Source organism: Mustela nivalis (genome assembly GCF_964662115.1).
Source record: "Mustela nivalis genome assembly, chromosome: 19".
In the NCBI taxonomy this organism is placed as follows: Eukaryota; Metazoa; Chordata; class Mammalia; order Carnivora; family Mustelidae; genus Mustela; species Mustela nivalis.
In genome coordinates, this window is record NC_139038.1 from 36,029,240 (window position 1) to 36,043,917 (window position 14,678).

Below are 14,678 nucleotides of genomic sequence, written 5' to 3' on the forward strand. Positions count from 1 at the left end.
GACACCCCCAGCGGCTTCTTCTCTAGACTCCTGCTGCTTCTAGCACCCCCCTCCCCATGTCAAAGATGACCTTGAAACCCAGGTTTCCCGTTGTAGAATTGGAGACGAAGATATCATCTCTCCTCAGCCCCTGGCTGTCATTCTCCCTGATGTCTGTGGTGGTAGCCCGTTCATAGGAACTATGGAAGCTTCTGTCCCCAAGTGTCTCAGAGGGGCAGACATACCACTCTGTTCACTCTGTCTGTGCCCTCAACCATGCCGCTGCCCACTTCGTAGCTGAAGGTTCTGGGGAGGGAGCTGGAGAGTCTGGGCTGAATAGAAGGACAGTGCCTCTTCTTGGCTTCTGCTGAAAGTTGGTTCTCCCTGCATCAGGATCCCGGGCTTCCTCCTTGTACTTGTTTTTAAAGGGAACTTACACTGTCCTTGACTCCCCAACCCTGTGCCCCTCAGAGAAGATCTCCTTTACTTTGAAATTTTACCTCTGGGGTCCTGAGGACCTCACAGTCTGGTTTAGAGTGTGTGTGCAAAGGAAGAAACTGGGCTCTGGGGAGCCAGTGGGAGGCTGGAAATAGATGGGGGTGTGAGACTGAACAACGTGCCATCATGAGGGGGTCAGCACAGGGAAGAGAATTCGGTGGCCACCCGCTCTGGGTTTCCTGTCGGGAGAGGCTGATCTCAGGGTGGGATGAGTAGAGTGTGACTCATTGCCTCCCTCTCCCCTGCCCTCCTCTGATTCGGGGGTCCACAGTCAGCAACGGAGTACCCTGACCTAGATCAGGCCACTGCCACCCTCCCCCAGGTCAGCTTTCCCGCCCATGACTGCAACCAGGGTTTTCCCATGACTGGGAGAAATATGGAGCGTTTCCCTGGAAAACGGAAAGTAGGTGAGGAATGACGTTTCACAGATAAACATCACACACTAGAACCTGCCAGCATGTTCAAAATTGTGCTATTTCATAAGCCCTGTACCCTACTGACCACCTTTACCCTGTCTGCCATGAGGGTAGCTGGATGCCACGGAGAAAACAAAATCGAAGATCATTCTAAACCCAGCCTGATAATAGGAGGGGCCTAACAGACAGGGGGTGTCCACGGGGATCTGTACGTATCTGCGTATGTGGGGGTTACCTGTGGTTATATGTACAAGGGGTGTGCAAATGCCTGCACGGAAAATCAGTGTGTGTGCAAGCCCTCGTGTATGTGTTTGTGGCCAAAAGATCTCTGAGTATGTAGCACAGCACCCAGCATGGAGGGCTCATTACCTGCAAGCTGTCAGAATGAATGAAACAGTAAGGAGGTTTGGGGGGAGTAAAGAAGGTGTCTGTGCGCCATATGTGGTGTGTAGAGGGTCCTGGAGTGGAAAGGTATGTCTGGGTGTCGCTGTGAAGAAGTAATTGTATGAATGACGTGCGGATGACAGGTTATGGGAGCAGGTGTAGGCAGGTGTGTGCACGGGGAGGGATGGATGCCCCAGCCAGGGGAAGACCCAGGAAAACCCAGCCATAGGAGGACACCTCCGAGGCTCTGGCTTTGCAGTTGCAGCCCCTCCTCCCCGCCCCTGTGAACTAAGGGGGAAGTTAGAGCCTTCAAAAACTTACAAGTACCGGCAATGTTTTGTGCTGATTCTACTGTCTGTGACATTCGACTCAAGCTTCTCCCAGTCCAGGGAAACCTTAATTTTTCTTGAGAAGACCGTAAAGGCAATAAAAGAGAAGCATAAGAAAAACAAGAAAATGAGAGTAGAGATTTGAATTTGCCTGTAGCAAAGGTATATCCTACAGGTTCTAAGTTATTCCCTGTATCAAAGGATAAAAAAGTAACCTGCCTAATTGAGCATTCTTCTGTGTCTGCTTGCACTGGGGAGCCTGTTCTGTTTTCTCATGATTTCAGGAGGGAAGAGAACCAGCTTCTAGAGTTTTTCCAGGAACTGGGCTAGAGACCTATAGACATTCCCACAGTTACACTTGACAAGATGTGGTAATTCTAACAGCCACACGCCAGGCCACAGGCCAGGTATTTTCCATGTTAATATTTCGTTCAGTGCTCACACAACCCCACAGGTAGGAAGCCATCTGGCATGGAAAAGACTAGAGACTCTGGGGTTGGATGGCTTAGGTTTCGTCCTGGGCTCCAGTACTTACTGGCTGGGCAGCATCAGGCAAATGACAGTTTTGTCCTTCAGAATACTCAGCCATGAAATGGAGATACAAATAGCCCCCCCTTCCCCTGTGGGACTGGGGGGAGGATGACATCACTAAAACATGTAGTGTGCTTGAAGTAGTATGCAGCCCACAGCAAGCATTCCATGCTGTTACTAGTCTTCATATTTTACTGATGAGAAGACTGATGGTCAGGGCGGTGGGGAGGTGGCGTGTGGAAGTGGGAGGGCCAGAATTCCATCTGAAACCTGACTCACAGCAGGGTGGGCGAGCTTACTTGCCCAGGGTCACATTTGGGGACACTGGACTTTCTTTCTTTCTTTTTTTTTTTTTTAAATATTTTATTTATTTATTTGAGAGAGAGACAGTGAGAGAGAACATGAGTGAGGAGAAGGTCAGAGGGAGAAGCAGACTCCCCATGGAGCGGGGAGCCCGATGTGGGACTCGATCCCAGGACTCCAGGATCATGACCTGAGCCGAAGGCAGTCGTCCAACCAACTGAGCCACCCAGGCGCCCCGACACTGGTCTTTCTGATCTCAAGACCTTTCCCTCTTCAGAAACTGGCGAACACACAGAATTGCCTGATTTTTTTAATGGTCCGTCAGCATCTTGACACTTGATGGTAACAAAATTTTAAAACATTTAAACATGATTTGCATTAGAAAATTTATTTATTTAAAAGATTTTATTGGAGCACCTGGGTGGCTCAGCAGGTTAAAGCCTCTGCCTTTGGCTTAGGTCATGATCTCAGGGTCCTGGGATCGAGCCCCGTATCAGGCTCTGTGCTCAGCGGGGAACCTGCTTCCCGCTCTCCCTCTCTGCCTGCCTCTCAGCCTACTTGTGATCTCTGTCTGTCGAATAAATAAATAAAATGTTAAAAAAATAAAAGATTTTTATTTCACATTTGATCCTCACCCTGATCATCTTGTAAAGTAGATGGGGGCAGGCATATTTATTATCCTTAAATCCAAATCCAGCACGGGGAAGCTGCATCTCCAGAGAAGTCCAAGTTCACCCAGCTAAAACATGACAAACCAAATGAAATGGCCCTTTTTCTACCCATCCCACTATCCTTTCTACTACATTCAATCACACTGATTTGTGTTAATATGGAGCCTAAAGCTATTTTGATGGTACATTTTTCTGACACACAAAAGAGTGACTTTATATTTGTGAGGAGTGCAAATTATTTGGGTTATATTTCTATTTTCTCGAGACTTCTGAATTTTTTCCCCTATCAAAACTTCAAAAGATTTGGAGTATACACAATTGTTCAGGTATAATCTGTGCCCTAGGGGAGCTAACCATCCAGTTAGGGACACAGGGCATGGAACTGGAGTGACCAGGCAGATCCTGGGGAAAAACCGGCCACATGTCCCAATCACAATATAGGACACATGGTGGGCAAAGGACTTTCTTTCTCCATTGTAATTATCTGAAAAGTTCCACCCATTCACACAGACTATTTAAACATTTAACAGATTACCTCTGGGAGGAGAATCCCTTTACATAATAACATCAGGACTCTCCTGGGAATACTGGGGGGAATACTGGGACACCCTGGGGATTCAGAGCTTAGAAAGGGAATGGAATTCTAGCTCCACTCTAAAGGACTGGTCAGGTTTGGAAGGGCAGGGAGGAGGCCCACGGATCCTGGGGGAAGACCAAGGGCCCAGTCTCAAAAAGGAAGACATCTGTGAATGGCCAGTGATCAGTCAAGGTGAGATGATGTGGTTTAGGGAAACCTGGCCCCCAAATGGAAGCTCAAGGAGTCTGGGCTTGAGGCCACTGCAAGTTTCTGGACAGCGGGGGCCATGAAGAAGCAGGGAAAGTCTGTCGGGCAGCAGCAGCGGGGCTCACAGAGACCAGAGGCTGGCACCAAGAAGCCTATTTCGGCAAGCCCGCCTATGTGGTCCACGGTCTCCTGCTTGGGGGCCGTCAGGTCTCTGTCCTCCCCAGATGCTGCCCCAGCGCTAGAGCCCTGTAAGGAGGCTGTGGAGGAAGCCCACCTCAGCAGTCTGGTCCTCCTTAAGAGCCCCTCTGGGGCCCTGGACCCTGGTGCTCCTGGTTGACCCCAGCTGCTCCTGGCCCGGCCGCGGGTGCAGATCATCCGACGGGAAAGGATCCCGGGCCCGCCTTCCCCGCTGCACCCCCACGCTTTCGAGGGGAAACTAAAGCTCCGAATAGGGCGTTCTGGACGCGGGAAGAGCGGGTGGGGAACCGGGCCCCTGGCGGAGCTTCGCCTTGTCCCTCAAGCCGGCTCCTTAGCACAAACCGCTATCCCAAAGAGCAGTTAGCTACTGCGAACCCGCGGACCCCCAGCGGGGGGAGCAGAGGAACCCGGTGCTGCCAAGTCCCGCTCGCGGGAGCCCGCCCCGCGCGTGCGCTCGGCTCGCGGCTGCGGGCCCGGCCCCGCCCCCTCCAGAGCCGCGCGCTCCCAGTCACGCGTCGAGGCTCGCGCATGCGTAGGCGCAAGGCGGCCCTTCCTGGGAAGCGGGGCTCGGCGAGGTGGCTGGGGGGGCGGTGACTCAGCCCAGGGGTCCCCCTCCCCGCTCGCTGGGCTTCCCCCGCTGTGCACTCCCTGGGCCCCAGCCGTTCTGTGCGCTGTCCGGCCTCTGGCAGCCCTGAGCGTCTCGGAAGTTTTGATTTAGGACCGGGAAAGGCTTTGAACTTGCTGAGACTTACGGGGAGAGGCCACCGGTTTCCGGAGCCCTTTGGGGGACGTGGAGAACGTCAGAGACATTGGTGTGGCCGTTATCAGGTTGTGGTTTGAACCTGTGGCCAGCCCAGACACAGATTTTAAAGAGATTGTCTCACCTCCCTTACCTTGCCGGAAACTCAGAGAATTTGGTATCCAAACTGCCCTTTCGTCCTGCCCTTGTGTATTAGAAAACCAGTCCTCCCTTGGCACATTGCACTACCTCTGGTTGAGAGTGGATGGGAAGGCACTTGGGGCGGGTGGAAATTCTAGATTTGGAGGGTAACGTTCTCATTGGAATGTCTTTCTCATGGCTCTTGGGGGTCACTTGTAGGAGCTAAAACAGATTCCAGAGCTTCTGAAATCTCCTATTTTTAGTCCTTAGCCTCTCTTTGAAAGGTGTCCAGTGACAGGGATCTCCGTTCAGGGTTTTCTTTTGTTTTGTTTTTTAAAGATTTTATTTGTTTGACCCAGAGACAGAGAGAGAGGGAACACAAGCAGGGGCAGTGGGAGAGGGAGAAGTAGGCTTCCTGCTGAGCTGGGAGCCTGATGCGATGTGGGGCTCATCCTAGGATCCTGGGATCATGACCTGAGCGGAAGGCAGACGCTTAATGACTGAGCCACCCAGGCGTCCCTCAGTTCAGGGTTTTCTGACAGGATGCTGGTCCCTCTGTCCTAGAGACTAGTTGTGAGAGGCCATCACTTCCCTTCGCAGCCCTGTGAGGAATGCACAGGAGCAGTGTGTACCTGCTTCTCTGCTTGGCCCCCTGGGCATACCAGAACATAGGAAGGGGCTTTTGTGGCTAAATCAGTGTTGGCCATTTGGCTACCTGTAATTTCCTGGGTTTTGTTGGCTGTTGCTTTGGAGTGGAGATCATGTGGGCATCTAATTCCCAGGGAATCTGGGAGGAAAAGGGAAGTCCTTGGAAAAGAGTTAGGTGCCCCCTGGGTAAGGATGAGTTGGGGTGGGGCTTAGCTGGCTAACTTGCCCTCTGCACTAGGAAGCCTTATTCCCTTACATGTGTCCCTTTTCTGGATTTAACTTCACAGAGCACCCAGTAGTGGCAGGGAATTGTAGCATTAGAGAGGCTCGTGGTCCCCTCTGTTCTTTTTACAGATGAAGAAGCTGACGCCTACTAAAGCAAAGAGCATTCAGGGTCACAGAATCAGCTGGTGGCAGAGATGGGACACAAGTCTCCTGATTCCCAGGCCTGTTCTCACTCTCCTACACCATGTATGTTAGGGGCCAGCATAAAACAGATGGCACATTTTGAATGGGTAATTTGAGGCAGAGTGTGGGAAACACACCCTGGAGCTAGTAACTGGGATCTTACGCCTGGAGGCAGAGAGGCCGTGTGGAGGGTCATCTTGCTAGAGCTGGGACTTCAGGTCAAGGGACTCAGAAAGGCAGTTGGGGGAATAAAAACCCAATGATTTGTCAAGGCTCTCCATGGACCAAACCCAGTGGGAAGTCAGAGGGTAAGGGAGTGTTGATTAGTCTATATAGGTAAGTCCTAAGGCACAGTCCAGGTGGAAAAGGATACAGAAAGGACCTGGAGGAGCAAATGAAAGTTATCCGCAGTAACCTGCAAACTTCCCTCTACCGGTTTATTAACAGTTTACAGGTCTGTGTTAGATATGTCCGTTGTCCTGCTGCATTTTCTCTAAACCCCATTTTCTCCACTTGACAGATAAGGAAAATGACTGGTGAACCAACTTGTGGAATGGAGATGTGAACAGCCAAGCTGCCACCTGCCTCTCCGGGATCTTGTGTATGGTAGTTCCTCTATGGACGTTTATGCAGTGGGTGCGTGAGTGAATGAGTGAGAAGCGAACACACACAGGATTAGATGGTGCGTCTCCCTGAAGATCCTTAGTGGGCCTCCTCTCTGTAGGCCTGGAGGCTCTCTGCGGAGGTGAGTCCCCTGCCCGTTGGTATCTCTGCTGCTGGCCTGTAATGAGCTGGTATTCAGGTTAAAGGAGCAGGTATCTAGGGGTGCCTGGGTGGCTCAGTGGGTTAAAGCCTCTGCCTTCAGCTCAGGTCATGATCTCAGGGTCCTGGGATCAAGCCCTATATCAGGCTCTCTGCTTGGCGGGGGAACCTGCTTCCCCCTTTTTCTCTGCCTGCCTCTCTGCCTACTTGTCATCTCTGTCTGCCAAATAAAGAAAAAAAATCTTAAAAAAAAAAAAAAAAGAAAGAGCAGGTATCTAGATCTGAAAACAAACAAACAAAAAAAGCAAAAAAACCCTTGGACTTCTGGGCTTTCCTAGTGGAAGCTTTTGGAGTTTTCTCTTCTCTGAAGCCATCTTGATCCAGTCCTGATTGCTGGTGCCCCCACAATCTGGGCAGGGGTCCAGGGTGCTGCCTCTTCCCGGCTCAGCTCCTACCCATCGCTCCACCCACTAGCTCAGTTCTGCTAACTGCATCATTGGTGCTGCTCCCAGAACGCAGCGTTCTTCAGGGATGAACCAGCTGCCCCCAAGGTGGGGACTTTTGCCCGCACCCCTACAATGGCCTAGCTGTGGGGCAGAAAGTTCACTGTAAAGTCTTCATTTCCTTTCACTGTGGTCCCTCTTCCTGCACCATCCTGTCTTTACAGTCCTCTTTCATTGGCCTCTTTCTTCCTGGAGAGCCCCACCTGGTCTTGTACTTGTCACTCACTCCTTGTCCCAGCTCCTCAAGCACAGAGGAGGAGGCTAACATAGGTCAATTACCTGCGGGGTACCTGCCACGGCTCCCCACGGGTGCTCTGCATCTTCCCATTTCATTTCTTAGTAGGACACTAGGTAGAGAGTGCTAGGGAGGGGCCTTGCCGATGGAAGTCCAAGACTTTGGTTGGGAAACTGGCTCAACATCACTCAGCTGTTTGGAGTAGAGCCATCATTGGACCTGTGGTCTACTCCAAGGTCATCCTGACTCACTCCTCACCCAGAATGAGCCTGCTGCAGCAGTGTTTAGGTTCATGTTGACCTTTGCTCTTCCGAGCCCCTTCCTTGTGCCGTGGCCTGTGTTCCTGGGGCTTGGGCCTGTCAGATGTGCTGTTTCAGCCCACCCTGGTGCGTTTCCACATGGATCTGTCTGACTTTTGGTTCCACCCATGGTCTGCATGTCCTCCTTCAGTCCTTTGCTGACGCCAGCTCCTCCGTATGTTGGCCGGCTGACCTGTTCCTGAATGGCAGCAAGGAACCCATTCTCTAAAGCCCAGCTCATATACCACCTCCCCGATACTGTCCCTCCAAACCCATTCACCTCCAGATTCCCAGACTCACCTTGTGCGCCTCCCCTAAAGGCTTGAGCACGTTATTTCCTGTATTTACGGTAATACCAATAGGCACCTTATTTACTTCGTTGAGGACAAGGACTATCCTGCAACAGTGTTCCTTTCTCCAGCCTCTCGCTGAGGCCCTCACAGCATGGTAATCCACTAGGGAGTGAATACATCAAGGGAGCTCTTTTGTGGTGAGAAAGTTTTTAAAATGAAGATGAATCCCTCAACTTTACATGCTGAGTTGGCTTAAAACAAGATTCACCTGCAGGATAAGTGTCTGGGCTGAGTCTGGAGGTTGGGTGGCAGAGGACAACCTGTGGAGCTCTCTCGAAGAACTTGGAATCTGGGGAGTCGAAGGGACACGGATGCGGGCAGGCAGTGGTGAACAGGTTGGGCAGACGGATGGCCGAAGAGTGGTTCTCCAAGGCCATGTGCTCCCCGGGTTCCTTATGTTTTGCTGTCATAGATAAAGGCCGTCATGCCTGTTTTCACTACCAAGGGTTGGGGAGTCCTCGGCCAGAACAGCAGCACCCCCTCCCTGGGACCTAAGTCTGCTCACAGCTCCCACATCTCATGTGACCCAAGACAGACAGACGCTGGGGCCCTTCAGCCGAGGATGACAAGTGTGGGCCGACATGACTCACCTGCTCTGTCGCCGCCTACAGCTTTGTTGGAAGCCCTTGGGAATCCGGGCTCTTCCCTAGGAGAGGCACGCAAGGCTCTTTTTGCAGTTAGCAGCTTGGGGGCCCACTCGTGCAAGTGCCTGTTGCTGTCCCGGGGTCTCAAGGTCCAGATGAGTGGGGAGCCATCCAGTTGCAGGGGCACGGAAACAGTGAGAAGCTGCAGCCGATCTGGACATCAGACAACCTTGGGAGTCACCGGCCCCCACCAGGAGCTCCCCGTGTGGCTATGTAGGAAAGGGCTTTGCTCTTTAGGGAAACATGTTTTTTTTTTTTTTTTTTTTTAAGGATTTTATTTATTAATTTGACAGAGAGAAATCACAAGTAGATGGAGAGGCAGGCAGAGAGAGAGAGAGGGAAGCAGGCTCCCTGCTGAGTAGAGAGCCCAATGCGGGACTCAATCCCAGGACCCTGAGACCATGACCCAAGCTGAAGGTAGCAGCTTAACCCACTGAGCCACCCAGGCGCCCCAGGAAACATGTTTTTGATGACACACTCCTGCTGAGTGAAGTAAGCACAAGGGGGGACCATGAGAGGGCAAAACCTGTCCCTAACCCTGGTGGTCTCTCAGTCTCTGTAAATCCCCAGCAGTCAGGGTGTTCAAGGTTGAACAGAGGTGTTTAGAGAGCATGGAAGAGGAAGGAGCTCATCTTGGCTGGGGGGACAGGCCAGCGCAGGAGGCATGTGAGCTGGGCCTTGAAATTGGGATCCTTTGGGCAGACCAGAGAGATTTGCATCCTGGGAGAGTGTTATGGTGTTATTGTTGGGGGCGGAGCCGGGTGGAGATGAAGTCAGGGGGACGCAGAGAGGAGGTTAGGCTTGAAGGCCTGCCTGGGTCTCACGGTGAAGGGCATTTGTGGGTCAGGCAGACGCTGGACCTTCTGGAGGTGGAGGGGAGACATTGAACTGATCTGTGTTGTAGAGACATCACTGGGGCAGCAAATACAGAGGATGGATTGGAAGGTCAGAGATGTGGAGAGATATTGGGTGGAACAGGGTTAGACCGTCACAGGAAAGAACGTTAGGGGACCTCACCTGGAGGGTTAGAGAAAAGGGTTGGATTAGAAAATCCCTAAAACGAACTTCTGTGTCTCTGAACCCACCTGGGCATTTGGTTCCCCCCTCTCACCCCCAACACTGCTCCTAGTTGATTACCTTGATTGCTTGCTTGTGCTCCATTCTGGGGGTGCTGTGACCCGTTTGGGTTTTGGCCCTATCCAGTTTCCCTGTTTGTCAGCTCCATCCACCCAGCACTTCAGGTGAGACCTCAGCCCCTCAGAGGCCAGCTGGTAGGATGCTGCTCTGTGCCCTGGGGTCCTCCCCACTCCCACCCCAGCCCTGACTTCCCTCTCTCCTCCAGCATCGTCCTCGCGTCCCCACACTGGAAATGTCCACTGCGCCATCCTTTCCATCCTTCTTTCCAAGAGGAGGCATGAGGTACCATGTCTCAATGGAAGATGCTGACAGGAAGGAACTAGGAAAACGGGTTAAAGGGACCCTGGGAGGCTGATCTCAGAGCTGAAGGTGAACTACAGGGCAGTCCCACAGAGTGACCCAGCACGTCTGAGTCTCTTGATTTAAATTGAGATCAGTTCTATAAAATGTAATCTTAAAACCAGAAGTGTGTGTCTTCTCCTAATCCTGTTCCTGTAATCCCAGGCTATTATAAGCACTGCCCCTTCTCGCCCTACTTGTTTGCACAACTCTCGTCCCATGATCCTTGGGCCGATGGGCTTCAGCAGCCAGTCGATAGGTTGTTGGACCCACTGTGTGCCCACCCTGTGCTGGCTGGGGTAGGATAGAGATGCCCGTCCTGTGTTCTCAAGGAATCAGAAGACCAGTATTTGAGTCTAGCTGGGAAAGGAAGACACGTGTGAGAACCCAGTAGAGAGCAGGAAAGCCAAGCACTTAAGCGGTTAAGATTTGGTGGGATGTGCAGCCAGTCCATCGAGTTTGAGGAAGGAAGAGGCAGATGGTGCCGGGGCAGGGCCCAACTCAGAGCTAGCTGGCTGTCTAAGCTGGATCTCAGCCAGCCTTGTTCTGAGGTTGCGGCCAAGGTGGGCTTGCTGCTGCCCTCTCCGGGGTCTGTGCCCATCTCCCAAGTGCTCACGCTGTTTCCACGGTCTGCATCTTCCTAATTGTCACGATTCTCCAACTCATCCTTCAAGGCCCAGCTTCAGTGCCGCTTTTCCTGTGAAGGCTCTTCCCTTCCACCAGCCAGCATGGTGCTGATCTTACATAGACCTTTACTGATGACTCTGTCGTGACATTGATTCCATCTTGTGTATTCATGAATGTTGTGTAGCTTGTCAGGTGCATGTTTGTGTTTTCGTCGGTTCAACTAGATTGTGAGCATCTTGTAAGCAGGGAATGTGCCTGATGCATTTCTCAAACTCCCCGCCAGCAGCCCAGAGCGGTACCCTGTTCAGAAAATGTCCGCTAAGCAGATGAGTGATAGTTTAGCGGATTCCTTTCTCCCCGGTGGACAGGTTCTATAAATTCAGTTCTGTAAAACCAGTTGGGAGAGGTGGCTGCTTTCTGGGGCCAGTTTCTGGCAGGGGACACATGGTGAAATGAAAGGTCACTATAAGCTGGATGTGTGTGGCCACACAAGAGATGGGGAATCCAGTGGTCTTCTGGTCTTGACCTTTCAGGACCAAAGGGACAAGAGGAGGGTGCAAGTGGCAAGCGTGCCCTCCTTAGCTTATAGAAAGAGCCTTGGAATCAGAAGAGCTGGGGACTAGTTCTGATCCCATTTTTGGTGATGATAAATACTTGCCTTATTGACCTTCTGGGATTGTTCTCGGAACCAAATGAGGTAAGAAATATGTGAGTTCTGGGGCACCTAGGTGGCTCAGTGGGTTAAATCTTCTGCCTTCGGCTTAGGTTATAATCCCAGGGTCCTGGGATCGAGCCCCGCATTGGGCTCTTTGCTCAACAGGGAGCCTGCTTCCTCCTCTCTCTCTGCCAACTTGTAACCTCTGTCTGTCAAATAAATAAATAAAATCTTAAAAAAAAATTTTGTGAGTTCTTTGAAAAGCATGAAGTGTTAGTAGGAGATGAGGCATCATTGTGTTTTCCCCTTATTCCTGATTCCTTACCTCTCCTTTATTCCTTCTGTGAAGAAACTCTCCAGTCACCAGCTGCTAAGGCCAGCCCGGCAGAGCCTAGCCCGTCTCTGCTGAGTTCCCGTTTAGGCTCAGAGACAAGAACCAACATGGAAGGATGTGGTTTTTTTGGCTTCCAAACCAGGTAACTCTGGGTAAGTCACTTCAGCTCTCTATGCCTCAGTACCCTCATGTGTGAGCGGGAGGTAATAATGTACTCCTCCCACCTCCTAGGGCTCCCAGGAGGCTTAGCTGGGACCGTGACTATGACAGTGCCTTGTAAACTGTAAAGTTCAGTCCAAATGCTATGGATTTACTTTTTAATCTGTGCTGGAGGGCTCTGGATGAAACTTGCCAAGACTGTTGCACATCGAGACAGTGACATCATATGCATGTTACTGGAGCCCAGGGTGGGGCACCCAAGGCGGCCCCAGAGTCTCGGGGGGCAGGGTAGAATGCAGAGGGGAGCCCCACCCACTGCCTGCCCATAGTCGACCGGATTCTGTGGTTCGACCTGAAGAAATGCCAGCTCCTGGTTTCCAAAGTGTCAGAGTCACTGCTGTGACCTCTGTGCTCAGGGGGCACCTGGACCGCAGCTCAAGAGTGGGGGCTGCTGTGGCTTAGGTCTCTGTCTCTGAGGTCCCAGCTTGGTGCCTGGACATGGCAGGTATTCAGGGTAAGGCTGTTGTTGAACAAAACTCAGGTAGTGTATTTTGTGGGATCTCCAGTCATCCTTTTCTCCCTTCCTTTGTTTGCAAATTCCAGTTGTAGAAAAACAGTACAGGAAAAAAAAAAAAAAGCTTCAGAGAAGTGGTAGGCTCGCCCATGCTGGGAAATGTGACTGGCTCCTGTTAACGAAAGGCCAAGCTTCCGAGGTGGGGTGTCACTGTCCTGGCGCTTTATTAATCCCGGGGAGCGGGGAAGCCAGTCCACTGGGAGAGGCTCTCCGCGACTGTCTGTGGTCACCTCGGGTTTGAATCTGTTTGTTGGCCCTGCTGGTCACTGGAGCCGAAGGAAAATGGTTTAGTCACCAAGTGTTTGCGAGTGTCTATTTGTGCTTGGCCGTGTGCTGGGAGCTTGGGGGAGTATGAAAAAGGTCAAGTTGTGGCTTGTGTGTTGGACACACTCAGACCAGGTTTGCGGAGACAAGACACCCGTGGAGGAGCAGGGGGTCCTGGACTGGCTGGCCCATGCGCACAGGGTCAGGGCCGCACTGGATGATTACGGGCGGAGGAAGGCAGAGGCGAGGATCCTCAACGGCTCTCGGGGGCAGGTGAGCTTTCTGGAGGAGGTGGCAATAAGTGAAGAAGACAGAGTCAATCACTTAGTCTCATCTCTGCTCCCTAAAATGTCTTCTTGCCCTTTCCAGGCCCAGGGAGAGGACTCAATCTGTCTTCTGTTGTTGCCTAGCGAGTGACTGAGCTCAGCAGCTCAGCGTGGCGCCCCTTCGTTTCCTCCCAGCTCTGCCACTGTGGGTCCAGGCAGGACACCCTGGCGGCCAGCGGGGGGCTGCCCTCGGCTCGCGGAGGCCACTCAGGCTTTTCCACAGGTCCCTCCATCTTCAGTCTGGATGTCTGGCCTCAGGCCACCTCAGCTTTGAGTCTCTGACTTCCTCTTTTGCGGTCAGTGGGAGAAAACCCTTTGCTTTTTTTTTTTTTTTCTCTAAAGATTATTTATTTGAGAGAGAGAACTCGTGGGTTGGGGAGAAGGAGAGGGAGAGAGAGAATCTCAAGCTGACTCTCCACTGAGCACAGGGCCTGACATGGGGCTCGATTTCATGACCCTGAGAAGATGACTGGAACCAAAATCAAGAGTTGGACACTTAACTGACTGAGCCACCCAGGCTCCCTGGAAAACTTTTTTTTTTTAGGATTTTATTTATTTTAAATATTTTATTTACTTATTTGACAGAGAGACACAGCGAGAGAGGGAACACAAGCAGGGAGAGTGGGAGAGGGAGAAGCAAGCCTCCCGCCAGGCAGGGAGCCTAATGTGGGGCTCAATCTCGGGACCCTGAGACCAGGGCCTGAGCTGAAGGCAGATGCTTAAGCGACGGAGCCACCCAGGCAACCTGTGAAGCCTTTGCTTTTAAAGTACTTATGTGATTAGGTTGGGCCCACCTGGATAGTCTGGTTTTGATTAGCATAAAGTCAACTGATCAGTAATCTTATAATCACCATCTTAACCACCTTCCAGTATACCGATCTGGGGCATTAAGCTCATTCACTTTGCTGGACAGCCATTGCCACCGTCCGTCTCTAGAATTTGTCCTGGAACACTGAAGCTCTGTGGATGCAGCACTGACTCCCATTCCCCACCCCAGCACCCAGCAACCACCGTCTCACTCTCTGTCTTTATGAATTTTACCACCCTAGTGCGTACCTCAGCTAAGTGGAATCATACAACGTATTTGTCTTTTTGTGAGCTGCTTCTTTCACTTAACATGGTGTCTTTAAGTTCTCTCCACCGGGTGAGGGCTGAGCCAGGATTTTACTTGTTCAGGCAGGACAGGATCCATTGTACGTATGGCCCACACTTTGTTTCTCCGCTTGTCAGTTGTTGGGTCCTTGGACTGCTTTCATCCCGTGGCTGTGCAGGATAATTCTGTGTATATAATAGTGATATGAACATGAGTGTGCAAATCTATCTCCAAGACCCTACTTTCCATTCTTTTGGGTGTATACCCAGACGTGACATTTCTGGGTTATATGGTGATTCTGTTTTTAGTTTTAGGGGGACCACCATGCTGTTTTTCACAGTGGCT